The sequence below is a fragment of the Canis aureus genome, chromosome 19, assembly GCF_053574225.1.
Source record: "Canis aureus isolate CA01 chromosome 19, VMU_Caureus_v.1.0, whole genome shotgun sequence".
NCBI lineage: Eukaryota > Metazoa > Chordata > Mammalia > Carnivora > Canidae > Canis > Canis aureus.
Genome location: NC_135629.1, coordinates 25,767,798 through 25,784,558, shown reverse-complemented (window position 1 = coordinate 25,784,558; position 16,761 = coordinate 25,767,798). Strand labels below are relative to the sequence as shown.

Sequence of the window (16,761 nt, the reverse complement as noted above, 5' to 3'; positions counted from 1 at the left end):
ACAGAGAGAGAGAGAGAGAGAGAGGCAGAGACACAGGCAGAGGGAGGAGCAGGCTCCATGCACCGGGAGCCCGACGTGGGATTCGATCCTGGGTCTCCAGGATCGCGCCCTGGGCCAAAGGCAGGCGCTAAACCGCTGCGCCACCCAGGGATCCCAACATCTCCATTTTGCATATGAGGAAACTGATTTAGAAGGTCAACTCTTCTGCCCAAAGGTATCCAGCTATTGAAAAGGATAGGCTTAGGATCCAAATCCACTTGTATCTGATTCCAGAGCCTGGCCCCACTTTCCTAATCCTTAGCAGAGACTTATTATTATATGTCACCAGACAGAGGAGATTTTAAAACCCAGGCCTCAAAATGTCACGACAATTCTGTGAATTTTACCTCCATGCAACTTCTAGACTTTCTAATCTGCCTTAGTTCAGGTCTGCCCATTCTTACCTGGTGCACTGAAGTAGGCTCCTAGCTGCTCACTCTATTTCCTAATTTATTCTCCAAGGCTACTGGGAAAGCGACCTTTCAGGGAGAAACAAGTATCGTGCACCCCCTTGCTCATAAATCTTCGGTGGTTCTTATATGTAGCTCTCACAATGGCTTGGACGGTGCTTTAGGGGCAATGAGCCTCCATGGGACACCTAGTGAATGGCTCAGCATTTTCCAAACTATCCCCTCCGCCCCCTTACCAGATGGAGTTTCTGAAATTAAGTATCCAAGGTCACAGCTATACATCCAGCAATGTTAAATACTAGAAAGTGCCTTCTTTAGAATCTGAAAGGTTAAGCTCTGTCTTTATTAGCTCCACAACCTTGGAAGAGTCCTTCTTTTTCTTCATGCATCCCTCTTATCTGGTCAGTGTGAAGTTAGAGGTCGCATATACGTCTGAGGTATATAGCATTCTAATATTATTGATAAAGATTGTGAGAACATTCCATCGGTCATTTACACCTTAGTAACTTGATAGAGCTCGACCATTTTCCCTGTGACAGGAAGGTGGGAGCAGGGTATTGAGGGAAGAAAAGTTTTCGTGGGCAAGATAAAGGAGGAGCCCCACCTGGTAGAAGGCTGGTGGTGATAAGTTGCCCCTGTTGGGGGCCCTGGCATCCTAGAGGTGTCTGTGGGAGGACAGAAGCTCCTACAAGAGGAAAGAATACATAACAAGAAAGTCCACAAACACTTTATTGACTTCATCATTCTGCTTAGGGTGAACCTGGGATCCACATTGAGCTGTTGTGGGCCTGGGAGAAGCAGAAACACATGGGGGGTAAGTGGTGGATACAGCTACCATAGTTTCTGGTGCAAACCATCCTTGCCGAAAACATTTTGATCCTGGGGCCTTTGGGGAAATTTTTCAGGTACTTATTTCTGAGAAACAAGTCATCCTCAAACAGCAATGATTTATTTCTCCCAATGTGTGTGTGGGGGGGTGGCAGCCAATGTGGTTCTTTTGCTGGTCTTGCCTGAGGTTGCTCATGTAGCTGCAGTTATGTGACAGATTGGGGCTGAAAGTTCCAGAGAACTTCATTTAAATGGTGGGCGGTTGGTGCCAGCTGTTAATGGGCAGCGTGTCTCAGCTCTCCATTACATGCACCACCCGCCAGCCCATGCTCCAACAGGCTAGATGGGGCTTCTCCACAGCATGGAGGTCTCAGGATTCTAAGACAGTGGGAACTGAAGCCACGGTCTCCTATGGCCAGGGCTCAGAGCTCATACATCACTTCCACCACTTTTGATTGGTCAAAAGACGTCACCAGACTAGCACAGATTGTGGGGTGGTAGGAAGGAATGCAATATCCTATTGCAGAGATGCATGCATAGGGGCCATTATTGTATCAATCTATGACAGGGGGTATTCCTTCACACAGGCCCTATTTCCAGAAAGTTCTGTCCCCATCAGCCTAAGGGTTTTACCGTATTTGGCTTTTTGGAATCAACAGGATATTTAATGGCCTTTAGTCAATGTGGTTAGTTAATGACCAAACAAGGGGCAAAGCCAAAGCATAAATTTTGTACTAGAGTTTTCACGGTCTTTGGATTGACTTCTGTCACCTTCCCACTCTTTCGCCTCCTGAAAAGCATTTGGGCTGTATATGGTATATGTGTAGGATGTTGACCTAACGTCATCCAAATACATCCTATTTTTCAATTAGGAAAAAGCAAATTATTTTGACACTTTAATATTGGCTTTACCACCTTTAGGAAGAGGTTCTAATTCTAAAGATGTTCTATCATCATAATATAAGGCAGTGATCCATGGGCCCAGGCTTGGAGTAGCATCAAATTTAATGTGTAAGGCATTCTAATCTGAACTTGCATCTCTTGAGGGACATTGGAAAAGATTCGATTCCTAAGCCAAAGTACCATGTCCTCTCAGTTGCTAACTCTCTCATACCTTGAAGTTGCCCACATTCTTTCCCTGCTGCTCCATATTCTCTTCAGACTCTCTTCGATGTTCCCAAATGGTAGGCCCCACTCTTCTCTTCTTGCTCTTTCCTTTGCCACATGAGTTTTTCCCCCTCTAGAACTCTAGAAGTGGCTCTTAAGGCTTTCTGAAATAAATTCTTTTTCTGAGTCCTTCATCCCTCTGATTAGCTAATGTAACCAATGACATTTGGGTCCATAAATTTTTGTTGTTGTTGTAGGAGATGTCCTGTGTATTACAGGACATTTAGCAGCATTCTTGGTCTCCATCTACTAGATGCCAGTAACATTTCCCCCCAGGTGTGACAACCAAAAATGTCTTAGGACATTGCCAAATGTTCCCTGGGTGGCCAAACCAATCCCAGCTGAGAACCACTGGATTATCTCAATCTGTCTATTAAAGGCCCTAGGAGACTGAGGAGGAGAGATAAATGCTTTACCTGGGCAGTGGCCAATGCCAGTTTTCCATAGTGTGAAGGAAAGAGAAATAAACTGAAAATATATTTATTAGTTAATAATTTATATCTGTTATAGTACCATAATCCAGCAGTATGGTTAGGAAAGAAAAATGACTCAAATATGAGTTAAAGTATATGCCCTCAGCTCTAGCCTAAGATGAGCATGAGAAGCTAATGAAAAGTTACCAGCTGGTACCATGAAACAATCAGGGACCATTGGGTTCAGGTATGAGATCTGCCACTTGTCATGAAATTCCACAGATCTGGGCTGGACAATGACCTTGAGTATTTGGAAAGGCTCTTTAGGTGTTTCTGATGTGCCCTTCTGGTTAAGAACCTCATACTAAAGGCTCAATAAATGGAGGTGGCTATGATGGAGACCACATTAGTTAGAATGGAAGATGAGGGGCTTGAGATATCAGGTGGATCACTGTTTAGCTCTATGACCTTGACACTGGCATTTTGCCTTCTAGAACTCATTTTTCTTATTTTCCAAACAAGGGGTTTGGTCAAATCTGTGCCACTTGAAGTGTGGTTCAGGAGTACCTGGGATGTTGATCAAAATGCAGATATCTGGGCTCTGATTCACATTTAATAAGTTGGTATCTCTCAAAGTGGGAATCCAGAGATCTACATTTTAAAAACACATCCTAAATTTTTCCTACACAAAAGCAGTAACCATTTAAAGATTATTTCCAGGTATCAGATTCTATTCTATTCTAGCTTTTTTTGATATCATAATACCTACCCATGACATGAGTTTTGTTTTTATTGTACCCATTTTACAGATGAAGAAACTGAGGCTCACATCAAGTGACTTCCTCAAGGTCTCAGAGTAAATGTTGGGGGACCAGTTTCCAATCCAAGTAGTGTGGCTGCAGAACCCCAACCTCTAACCCTTGTACACTCTGCCTCTCTTTTGAATACTGATCTTTGAGAGCCTCTGGACTTTTAACAATTACAAGGGCTCCTGACACCTTGCAAATTTTAAGTCTAATTAAAGTTCTTCAGAACAATTTGCCTCTGTTGTCAGCCATGATGGCTTCACGAAAGGACAGCTTTGGTGGGGGGGTGGGGAGAAGGGAGAAAGGAAGAGGAGAGGTCACTAAAATAAACATGAGAAGAACTTGGCTTCCCAACATGAGCAGTTTTTCTTATTAAGCACCTTTCTCCAGACCATCGTGTGGCTAATTCATTGCCATATTTCATTACAGAAACTAACTGAAAGATTCTAAATAAGTACTTTTCCGTCAGAGGTTGCAGTTAATTTCAACTTCAATACTTAGTGATGTTTCTGACTTCATGCTGATTGATGATGAAATGCCAAGGAGTCACATGGAGACGGCTTTTCCTCTCCATCCTCTCGTTTTCTTTCTCAGATAGACTGTGTAAAACAGCCTTGCTGGAGAGTCTGGGAGATGCATTTGTTTTGATTTTCTTCATTAATGTTTTATCCATTCAGGATAAATCACGGAGAACGCACACCAGGCTGGACATTTGCAAGCAGATTCTGCAAAATCAAGTCAAATTCAGGAATAATCTGGTTATACCAATTCATCATGTCTAGCATTACTGACCATATTCAGACAATGTAATTCCTATTACACCTGCTTTTAGAAAAAAAAAAAATCTAGTCAGTAACCCTAAATTAAATTAACATTTTTAGTGTATATAATTTGTAGTTCGGAATGAGCTATAATTATCATTTAGGGAAAACCATATGGAAAGCATTACCAGCCTTCACTAAGTCTCGGGTTTTAACAGTGATCCATGACTCAAAATGCTTTATCCAAACAGGTTGTAAATTGTGAGACAAGCAAGATGCCTTTCAGTCATTTTTATATTAATTCCAAATGAAGAATTCATTGTCTTTTCAAATTATAATAAATTGGAGAGCAATTTCCCACTAAACAAATCAAGGAAATTGAAAAATTGCTTCTCTGGGAGCTGTTTTCTACATACATTTTTAAAAAGCACTCTCTCTCTTTTTAAGACGTGCTTCTATTATTCTTGATGTGTATACTAATAGACATCTGCATTGCCAAAACAATTTTCTTCCTCTTCTTTAAAGTGGAAGGTGAACTCTGAAAAATGTTTAATGTTCAATGTAATTTCATTCTAGGGGGGATCTGGAGCCTGCAATGAGAGCTCACATTTAAGAACCTCAATGAATACTTAGATTAGCTTCCAAAGCTACCTCCCTTCTCTCTCAAAGATGCACTTCACTTCCTGGGGAATCACAGGACTGTTTGTATCATGGTGAGGCCACAGATTCACCAAAGTTGTGCTTTGTGGGCACTCAGGCATCCTCAAAATTCTTGAGATTGCTAAATTAAGCTGAGATTTTAAATGATATACATAATAATCCCATAAAATAGGGAGGAAATGGTAACAAACAAGGACAATATTGAAAACCAAAATGAAGAGAAACCCAAGCCAAGAAACAGTGTTATTGCATAGAAGATAACTAAAAGCAAACAAAACAAGTTTTAAAAATAATATTTACTTTGCCTTTTGAAAAAATCTGACCTCCTTGCCACCTCCTCATGTAGAAATATGGGAAGATTCTTTGAAGAAGAGAAGAGGGGCCTATTTGTGTATTGATATTTCATAACCAATTCAGCTAAATATTTTGATTTACTTCTGCAACTGACTTGATCTCTGGGTAAGGTTATCTGGACCCAAGACTCTCTGTGCCAAGCCTATTTTTATGGTTATTGACACTATGGAAATTTCTGACTTCAATGTGCATGTTTTAGAAAATGAGTCAGGAGCTTTCCATACTACATGCAGCTTTTCTGAAGAGACTGGGTGGCAAGCTCTAGAACCAAAACATCTTTGGTTGGAAGAGGAGTTTGTCCAGTGAGCCATATGTGGTCAGAGGAGTTACTGAATTTTGAGGGTCTTTTCTGAAGGTGCCATGAAGGGCTTCTCTGAAGGGTGACCTGTTGGCAGGACTTGTTCTTGGGTTGGTCTTTGGATGTGGGGATATTTTAACCTGATGGTTAAAAATCAAGTGACAAATCAAGTGACAGACATGACATCAAACTGTCAGTTGAATGCCTGTTGTCTCCCATGAAATTGTCCTGTTTTTGTGGCATGAAGACAGTCTTATGGAGAAGGGTAATTTTTGTATGGAAAATAAGTAACTGTCACCATGTGATAGATATTCCTTATGGCTTCATCATTCCAACAAATCCTCCCAATTTGTGTCAATACAAATACAAACACAAACACAGACTTTTAGAATTAATAATGAGAGTTACCAATATACCAATGACAACTAAGTCCAAAGCCAAGATACAGACTATCTTGGAGATCAGTTGTAGGACAACGCTGGTTCCAAAGCTCCATTCCAGATGGGAACCAAAGAGGGTTGGCTTTAGCCAAGCACTGATATGGCATGATGTTAGCAGACTCTTGCCAGCAGGATTCCATATAATTTGGACAAAGAACATGAGAAAGTTCATTATAGATCTTTACCAAGGATAGGGAAGAGGACATCCTGTTATTTGTCTCTTTTTCTTCTTTACTCCTTCCCTCCCATGCTTCTTTTCTTTTTCCTCTTTTATAGATTAAGCATGGTTTTGACATAGTAAAAGTTTAGAAGCACTGAAAAAATGTTTAATATTTTCCCCTTGATGATTCTCAGAGTAGTAATCCACAGAATTGTGAACGAAGTCCAAAGATTTCATTGCATTTCTTTTATGTCTCTATATAAAGTGCCTGTCACAGCAAGTATTAGAAATATGTTTGCCATTATTATAACAATTACTGTGAGGAATAAGTGAGATAATGCATATAAATCCTTCAGCAGAATGGCTGCCACATAATATGTGCTCAATAAATGGTATAGGCTGGAGATATACATTCTTATAAATCACATAATAAAAGATATAAATTTACTTTTATTATATTATTGTCTTTGCTTCTCAAACTTCTGTTTGACCTCTAAAACCCCAGCTTGAGTTTAGCCTTCTGTATCACCCTCAAACAGAACTAATTATTCTTTCTTCTTCTTCTTCTTCTTCTTCTTCTTCTTCTTCTTCTTCTTCTTCTTTCTTAGAGAAAGAAAGAGAGCACAGAAGAGCAGGGGTGCAGGTGGTGAGAGGCAGAGGAAGAAGGGGAGAGAATCCTCTCTTGAGGGGCTCTATCTCACGACCCTGAGATCATGACCTGAACCGTAAAAAAGAGTCAGATGCTTAACCAACTCAGCCACTGAAGCAAACTAATTATTCTATCTTCTACAGCACATGGGTACTTATATAAGCACTTATTATATTGTATTATAATGAGCTCTTCACTGGTGTCCACTCTGATAGGTCCTGAGATCCTGGAAGCAAGGATTCTGCTGTATTCAGCATCGGACTTCCTACAGCACAGGGTAGAGTCTGGCCATGTGTAAGTTGCTCTAGAGACTTCTGTTAAATTGAACAAAACCACTAGGCTAGAGACAAAGGGAATGCTCCCATCTTTGTGCCCAAATGAAGATGGGAATGTGAAGAATGTTTTTCTTTGAAAAAAGGGAATCTCAGGGGCTTATTTGAAAACAGGCTGAATGCTTAGAGAAATGAGTGCCAAAAGCAACGTATAAGCAGCTCAGGCCTGGTGCAGCCCCAGTGCTAGAGAGTATCCCAATCTCCGTCTTTGAGCAGCTGCAAAACAGATGGGAATGAGTGTGGCTCAGTCACGCTGCCACTGGATTGGGGAAAAAAGGGCCAGGCTCAAAAGGAAAAGAATGTTCTCTCCCACGTGTTCGTTTGAAAATAAAATTTTCTTTCAAGATCACCGCCACCGTACCAACATAACTTGATGTGAGTTTTGGTGCTTCAAGCAGGCAAGAAAGAGTCTAAAAAGCACTGAAAACGATCTTACATGCCCCTCATGGCAGTTGTGAGGCTGACATGTGAGCCATCTTGCCTAAAGATGTCCTTTCATCTTCCCCAAGGCCTTGCATTTCTTCAGCCCACAGAGTGACATGATTTGGACAAACGTAGTCAGAGTGGCGGGAAGGATCCGAGCAGAGAGCTTTGGTCCAGAAAATGTCCATTTATGGGGCTGAGTCTGCAAAAAAAGTGCAATAGTTTGGCCCTGAACCAATGCCACACAAGCAAAATTCTGAGCAGCTGTGTGTGAGTGCCCCCCCACCTCCAATGCCCCCTAGGCTGAGAGATTGGCCTTCATCTCTACTGCCTGACTACAGGAGAATTCGCCAAGTTAGCTGGCTCTTCTTAACCACATCATCATAAGCCCTATCCCCAGTCCACGAAACAAAGTCTAGCTTTTCTCCTCTGGTTAATGAACTGAGTGTCGCATCCATTCAACATCAACTGGGCTGTGAACCAGAATGGTGCGAGGTGAAGTGATACACAAAGTTGAAGAAGCAGTTGTCTTGAAGGAACTCCCAATCTTGTTGGTGACAAGGATTGTAAACATGTGGTTAGAACACCATTTAATAGAAGTCTCCACAGAAAAATATGTTCAAATAATTATCAACAGTGACACAAGAAGAGTAATTCTATTAAACTCCCTCGGTGGATTGGTAAGATGAGAATCTTTGGTTTCCTGGGGGGCACTGGTGGAGGTTCGTACCAAGTATGGATTCTAGAAGAGGAATCGGATGTAAGAGTAGAGGCCATTGTGCTATAAACTGTTTAAACAGCGATCAATTACACGATAGGTCTTAGGGAAGTAGCTTGTTTGCATTGAACTTTTCCTCATGAAACTGGGTGGGTGGTTTGTAGGATTTTAATGGCATTTGTCTAGCACTACCATAGTCTTAATTTATTCCAGGTATTAGGCTTTTGCACACATGGTTCCAATCCAGAAATTTCTTTCTGTATGATAACCATGTGCCTGAAGTTCCTATTCCTTGTGTAGTTCAGCAGAAAGTACATTTAAGCTCGGCATTCCATTTCCACACATTCTGGATAGCCGTTTATTTGTTCCAACCCCTTGAAGGTGCTCCAGGCTCTGTAAAGGATCTATATTCATTAAGGAGCTGGTGGTCAGGGCAGAGGAAACTCAAGACAGTTGAGAGGAAGAATGTATTGTCTTAACCTCCAAACATGAACTCACAAGGGGAGAGGATAGAAAGGAGGATAGAAAATGATCCATAGGCAGAAGAGTTCAGGAGCCTTGTCTAACCTCTGGAGTGGTCTCCAAGTTTGTAAGATTGTAGATTCATGTGGGCCCCAAGAGGTTCTGATTTGTGTCCTTCAGAGTCTTTACACTGAAGCATCTTTCAGGACAACTCTATCGATGAGCAATAAGGATCATCTCTTACAGAAATATATCGATATATTATGAGGGTCCCATGTCTTTGTTTTGTTTCTCCATCTTACCAAAAATTCTGTCTCCTTACCAGGGCCATAGATAGGTGGGTAGGAGAAAGTGGGACAGCTGGAAAGAAAAAGAAAGGCAAGACGAGGAGAGAGGCAGAGGAAATAAGAGCAGGTGAATGGGTGAGGATGAGATTGGAAGTGGTGAGAAAGGAGAAACAATCCAAAATTGCCACAAATGTATTCCAGGGGAAACTTCTAGGTAGATAGACTTTGGGGCAGGGTGGGGAGGGGAGAGGAGGCTGTTACTCTTTAAGAATAAAACTAAAAATGAAGACAGGGTGGCTCAGCAGTTGAGCATCTGCCTTCGGCTCAGGTTGTGATCCCGGAGTCCCGGGATCAAGTCCCACATCGGTCTCCCCACAGGGAGCCTGCTTCTCCCTCTGCCTGTGTCTCTGCCTCTCTCTGTGTGTCTCTCATGAATAAATAAAATCTTTTAAAAAATAAAAAATAAAAATGAAAACAATAATTATTCTGACAATTAAAAATTACTGCAATTCATAGATAAAACGAGACTTTCTATTCATAGCAGAGTGGCAAATTTCTTCTGTAAAGGGTAGGTAGCAAATATTCATGGCTTGGTGGTCCTGTGGTCTCTGTCACGGCTACTCAACTCTGAGGTCACATCTCAAAAGCAGCCACAAATGATGCATAAATGAATGAGTATGGTCGGATTTGGGCCTCCAATAGTAATAACTGCTTTCAATACATCTTTTGAAGATTTTATTTACTTATTTTAGAGAAAGAGAGAGACTGGAAAGAGTACACAAGTTGGGGGACGGGCAGAGGGAGAGGGATAGTCATCTCAAGTGACTCCTCCAGACTTGGAGCTCATGACCTGAGCTGAAATCAAGAGTTGGACGCTGGGCAGCCCAGGGGGCGCAGCGGTTTAGTGCCGCCTTCAGCCCAGGGTGTGATCCTGGAGTCCCAGGATCGAGTCCCACATCCGGCTCCCTGCATGGAGCCTGCTTCTCCCTCTGCCTGTGTCTCTGCCTCTCTCTCTCTCTCTCTCTGTGTCTCTCATGGATAAATAAAATTTTTAAAAATCTTAAAAAAAAAAAAGAGTTGGATGCTTAACCGACTGGGCCACCCAGGTGCCCCTCAATATATCTTTGATTCAAATCAGAAATGTGGGGCACCTTCATGGCTCAGTGGTTGAGCATCTGCCTTTGGCTCAGGGCGTGATCCTGGGTCCTGAGATCAAGTCCCACATCGGGCTCCTGGTGAGGAGCCTGCTTCTCCCTCTGCCTGTGTCTCTGCCTCTCTCTCTGTGTCTCTCATGAATAAATAAATAAAATCTTAAAAAAAAAAAAAAAAGAGAAGAAGAAATGTGTCCTGGGACCCATTTCATCATTTTCCCAAGGTTGATAGGCCATAGTTATGTGGTAAGTCAGGAAACTTCATGTTTTGTGTTTGAGATGATTGGGGCATGATTTGGGGCATGATTTGGGGCATGATTCTTTTTCCCAACTTCTCACTCGTTACATTAATTTGGATCTTGTATATTTTTAAAGAAGGGAGGTAGCTTTGTGCCACAAGAGAATAAGAGATCGATAGATTTTTGGTGCCATCTTTTTGGAGGCTCAAAGTAAAGATACTGTGAGCACATGGATGGTCTTTTTCCAGAAACACAGCTAAGAACTTGACAGAAATTATATATAATTTTCCCAGAAGTTGTATGATCTAATTTCCATCCTTACAAGAATAGCTCATACTATAGCTTTTCATGATCTCCCTTAGAAATCCTAACCTTCAAAGAACACTTGTTTTGTACTTCTGTCCTTGTGTATGTCCTTGAGCTCTGTGAAATTGTGGGTCAGGCACCGAGTTACAGAACCTACTTTGCCAAAGGATAAAATAAAGAGTGAGAAAGTTGAGACAATTTCCCCTTAGAGAGTTCCAGAAAAATAGGGTCCTGAGCATATTCCAAGCCATCCAGGCACCAACTCCCCAGTCTTTACTTTTCCCTTAGCGCCAAGGTTGAAATAGAATGACTTGGATGTCAGATAGGTTACATTAAAATCACCATGTTGCAAAGAAAATCCCTAAAGGGTAAGAATATTTCCAAGCTCTAGCCAATGGTCTATTGATTTAAAACAGTAATAGATAAAGCAAAATTCCTGCACAAGAAAAGGATCTGACAAGGCCCTTGGAGGTCATTTCAATAGGATTTCTGGGCCCTGGCAAGTGTAAAGGTTCCCAGCGTATCAACAGAGACATTTCAAAGAAGGATTTTATTTTAGTTACAGCAATGACTCACTGTGAGAACAAGGACAATAGCAGCCCAAGAACCTGACAGTTATCAGAGCAAGGAAGGGACATTTGACAAACGGAACCCTTTCTTGATAATCTCAACAATGTAATCTGCCAATGTGTGTGCAACTCCACCTCAGAGGCTGTGGGCCAAGTGTAGGGGCTGCCCAGAGGACGTGCTGGCCTCAGAATATCTGGAGGTCATACACTTTTTTTTTTCTTTCCCACCAGCTTTCTGCCTCTAAAGATGAGCTGGGAAATTGCTTTCTTTCCAAATTACATTTTGAAAACCTTACTTAATCTTCAGCAATAGTAACAAATGTTGAGAAATCAACCTGTATTGTTGGAAAATGTTGAAATTTGTTCAGATTCTCCCACAAGCCCTTTGCCTTATCAGCTGTTGAAAATTTTTCTTTTCTTCCAGCCTTGTTCATGTTTTTCCAAGCAGAGTTTATATGAATGGAAGTGCACAAAGCCTAAGAGTTCGGCTAGATGAATTTTTAATAAAGCTGAACACAAAATTAGCCAGGATCAAGATAAAAAAAATATTACTAGCATCCTTGAAAACACCTATTGGACACCCCCCCCCCACACACACACACACACCTGTACCAACCAGTCTTCTAAGCAGAGATTGCTTTGTAGCAGAGGCTCAGTTGAGGGTGATCCTTGTCTGCCAGGGCATTTGCCAATGCCTGGAGACATTGCTGGCTGTCACAGAAGGGGAGTCGGTACCGCTGGCATCTAGGGAGCCCACGGATGCTGCTAAACACCAGACAACGCACAGCCCCTGATCACAGAGGGTTAAGTGGTCCCAAATCTCACTAATGCCAAGGCTGAGAAAGCCTCCTTCACAAAGAGCACCAGTCAGGATGTTTTCCTTTGGGTCTGGCTTCTCTCATGCATTGTGATTTCTGTGAAGTTCATCCCCATTGTTTCATGTATGGAAACTGTACTCATTCTCACTGCTGCGAGCATTCCTTTACTTGATTTTTAGAAAGTTTTTCTTCTCTTTTCAGATTTTAACTCGAAGATGTTTTTCAAAATATACAGGTCTTTTTCAAAATTTCAAATCTTGATTCTATGACTTGTGCTTTAGACACCTTAAAAATTGCATTGCTGGTTTATTGTGACAAAAATTACTATATTACTCACTTGTGTGTTTGGACGCATATCTGGTTTGTTTGTTCTTTTGCCTCTTCGTTCATTCGGTAACCAATAAGTAGCCATTTCCTGCCAAGCTCTTGCAGGTGCTGGAGGATGTAGAGATAAATAAGGAACTTACTTTCTGGCACTTTTCTTGGGTACCAACAAAAGCACACTCAACTGTTAGGGTCGGGGGTGAAAGTGATGTCACACTTGGGAGTGAGACTGGGTTGGGTACAGTAAATATGCAAAAAGGATGCCACCATTTTACCTTCTCACTTATTGTCTGGGTTTGCTTTTATACTTTTATACTGCTTCCTCCAACATCTTTTCATCATGATCTTACAAACAACCTGAAAACTCCTGAAAAGCCAGCACTTTGGGAATATGTGCTTAGGGGGAAGCAACTGCTTCCAACAATTTATCTTCTACCCACTGCCATCTACTTCAGAGTTCCTACAATGGATGTTACCTAATTGGCAAGGTAATACATTCATTTGGGACCTCAGTCACTAAAAGCTAGAGAGGATTCCAAGTTAACCTATTTCCATGGAAATTTTATACCAGTTCCTAAAGCAAGTTGCAATGCAGTGATGTCCTAGACCAGGGTTTTTCAATCTCAGTATTATTGACATTTTGGGCCATTAAATCCTCTGTTGTGGGGTACTGTTATATGCACTGTTGGATGTTTTGCAACATCCCTGACCTCTACTCTCTAGATGTCAAAAATACCACCCTTGCTCTCCATTGGTGGCAACCATAATTGTCTCCACACATTGCCTCATGTCCCCCGGATGGGTGGGGCAAAATCATCCCCAGGTGAGAACTACTGTCCTAATGTACAAGATGCATTTCTTTACCAAGCAAAAATTTCCAGTGCTTTATTATTAAACAGCCCAGCTTAATAAAATTATTGAGATTTGAATGCAGGCAGAGGGGTTATCTTGGATATTCATTTTGTTTAAGAAAGCAGATCTAGGAACTGTAATAAACATAGCAACCAATGAAATGATCATTTGGAGATCAGACTCAAAACAGCTATGGCCCGCTTCCACGGTTCTGTTTTCCTACGTAGAGCTTTGGAATGTTTAAAGGTCAGCTTTGGAAGATAAACCTTTCAGTTCATAGCCTCTGTTTTGGCTTGGACCTAGGTTTAGTCTGGGATGTCTGCGACGCTGAGATCTGAGGACATTTCCTTTTGCTTAACTTTTTGGTAGACAGTGTTTCTATTCTGCTTCAATGTTCCATCCCAGGATCATGGTTTTCAACACTGAGGTTCCTGAACATCCTAACATTGGAGGAAAATCAGCCTTTGGTAGATAGGGAAGGAAAGAGCTAAAATTCGTTCAACACTTACTCTCTTCCTGACACTGTGCTAATCATCCTATACACTTTTTTCTTGAATCCTCATAGCAATCTTAGGGGTAAATATTATGATGCACATTATTCCTAATGAGGGAATTGAGGTCAAACAATTTGTTTAAGGCAAAATAGCTGACTTGTGGTCGAGCTGGGGTTTGAACCCAAAGGTGATGGATTCGAGAAAGCTGCAGATTCTTTGTCACACTGCTCCTCAGTTCATTTCCTCTGACCTTGAACCTTGGCTGGCTCTGTGACTGGTTTTGATCAACAAGAAAGAAGCAGTTCTTTTTTTTAAAATATATTTTATTTAAATTCAATTTGCCAACATATAGTATAACACTCAGTGCTCATCCCATCAAGTGCCCTCCTCTGTGCCTGTCACCCAGTTACCCCATCCCCCCACCCACCTCCCCTTCTGCAACCCTTTGTTTGTTTCCCAGAGTTAGGAGTCTCTCATGATTTGTTCCTTTCTCTAATCCCCCCCCCCTCAGTTTCCCTCCTTTCCCTTATAGTACCTTTCACCATTTCTTTCTTTCTTTTTTTTTTTTTTTTGGTACCTTTCACCATTTCTTATATTCCACATATGAGCGAAACCATATGATAATTGTCTTTCTCTGATTGACTTATTTCACTCAGCATGGTACTAGAATGAGGCAGTTCTTTTTTTTTTTTTTAATTTATTTTTTATTGGTGTTCAATTTACTTCATCTTTCTTTTTTTTTTTTTATTTATTTTTTATTGGGAGTGAGGCAGTTCTTAAGAGATCTGTGGTCTCCACTTTTCTTTCTCTTGGACTATTCCCTTACACTTATGCAGCAAGATGCCATGTAAGTGGTTTGATTATCCTAAGGCTTCCTTACTCTGAAGAAGCCCAAGTTAACTGATGTGGAGAGAAAGCTAACCATGAGGAGAAGCAGAAGGTACCAGAAATGTGAATGAAGCCTTCTCAGACCTTCCAGCCTGATGCAGTTTAGAGCTCAATGAATGACCTCACCTGATGCCATGCAGGGCAATAGCTTCATCCTTTAGCTTCATCCTGCCAAGCACTGCTCACATTCCTCACACACAAAATTGCGAGGAAATAAATTGGTTGCTGTTTTAAGCCACTAAGTTCTGGGGTTGTTGGTTATACAACAATGGATAAGTAAAACACTAGGTTTGCTGACCTGCAACCCCAGGTAGTTTATAGGAAGGCTAGAGGATAGAGGTCAGGGGAACTAAACAGCGGTTTCTCCAGGCCCTTGGGTTTCATGGGTGAGAGTGGATGAAGCTCTGCTCCCAGTTCACAAACTCTGGGATTCCAAATGTTCAAGAAGCCTTGCAAAGCCTGTATTTTTGACAAGTTTTCTTTAAGGCTTTTCTTATAGATCTCTCCAGAATCCCTAGATTGCATTAATAATCTAATACAGTGGATTCTCTAGCTGGACAGTTAAAGCAATATTTCCCAAACTAAGGAAAAGATGTTTTATGAATATAGTTAAACAACTAAGAGTTATGTAATTATTTTATGGTTACCTTCCACTTATAGCAAGTGATGTTGCCTTCCATATGCCAATGATAGAAGTGTTAAGACAACTTTAAGTTTAAAAAAGTTAATTAATTAAAAAAAAAACCCATGGAGTAAGTAATAGTACCATTAGTATGGAAACAAGGCTACAATATAGTGAAGGTGGTGGATCAATAATTCAAGCTTGGGGAATATCCAACAACACAAAGAAAGAAAAATGCCATTGTAACAGTCATCTTTCTCATTCTTTCTTTTTGACCTGGTTATTCACTCCTGGGGCTGGCATATCTCACAAGGGGACTACTCTTGGTATATGAATCATTACTCATCATGGGCAGCAATACTGACACTATTGAATTTGACTCAAGACAAATTCCAGAGGGAGAAGTAGCATACAAGGACAAAGGGGTGGGGGTGGGGGGGTGGGGGGAGACAGAGTGTGGAATATTTGAAGTTGGGAAGTGATGTATTTAGATAGGAGTATTATGTTTCATTTGGAAAGCCTGAACAATAATTAACGTGACAGGTTTTGGCTACAAGGGTAGTAGGGGAAAACATGGAAAAGCACTGAGCCAGAAGTCAACTAGCAGGCTCTAGACATGTGGGCATGGCCAATGCTTCTGACTAGGTCTGGTTTGTAGACACCACTGCGAAACCTGGCTTTTGCCACCACTCTTGGGCAATCTTACCCTGGATACTACAATTGCTAACCTGCAATTGGATGGTGATTCATGCTCTTTGCATTTACAGTAACACAAGCATAGAAATAAATCTGCACATATATGCAGATTCACAAGAGTGACTCTTATGGGTAGGAATTAGTGAGACTTTCAATTCTTAATGTTTGCATTTTTACAATAACATGTATTACATGTCTAAACAAAAAATTTTTTAAGTTGAATAATAAAGAAAAATTAGAGTATGTGTATAAATATATATATACACACACACATCTTATAGCTTCCATTTCTCCATAGAACCGTGACTAACACAACAATTAATATATGTAAAAAACAAACAAACAAATGCTAAATTCCTTACTGCATTTGCCCCCACAACAAGACTCCAAGTTATGCAGGATAAGCAATATTCTTTTTCCTGAGTGAGGAAGCTGAGACATACAAAAGCTAACTGCCCCCTCCCCTGACAAAGAGGTTATTCATAATGCAGTGGGGCAAGTATCCTCCTGCCACCATTTCTTGTTCCTGCAGAGCTTGTAACATAGCATCACAGGCACCTCACCCTTTTGCTCGTTAATATCTAACTGCAGATAT

At 41.1% G+C, this 16,761-nt stretch overlaps 2 long non-coding RNA genes across 6 annotated transcripts in view; one reads left to right on the top strand and one right to left on the bottom strand.

Annotated features, from left to right (window-relative positions):
• LOC144289775 (uncharacterized) overlaps positions 1-16,761 on the top strand; it is a 66,606-nt gene that overhangs the window by 7,928 nt on the left and 41,917 nt on the right. The window contains exon 1 of one of the 5 annotated variants that reach the window (XR_013357695.1): positions 7,200-7,279. The exons of the other annotated variants lie outside the window; for them this stretch is intronic. This is a non-coding gene — a long non-coding RNA (uncharacterized LOC144289775). Of the gene's footprint in view, positions 1-7,199; positions 7,280-16,761 lie in introns of those variants that run through there. 5 annotated transcript variants of the gene reach the window in all.
• Positions 1,162-16,761, bottom strand: part of LOC144289776 (uncharacterized) — a 47,393-nt gene continuing 31,793 nt past the window's right edge. The window contains exons 3-4 of the long non-coding RNA XR_013357698.1: positions 12,628-12,725; positions 1,162-4,388 (exon numbers count right to left, since the gene is read on the bottom strand). This is a non-coding gene — a long non-coding RNA (uncharacterized LOC144289776). The remainder of the gene's footprint in view (positions 4,389-12,627; positions 12,726-16,761) is intronic.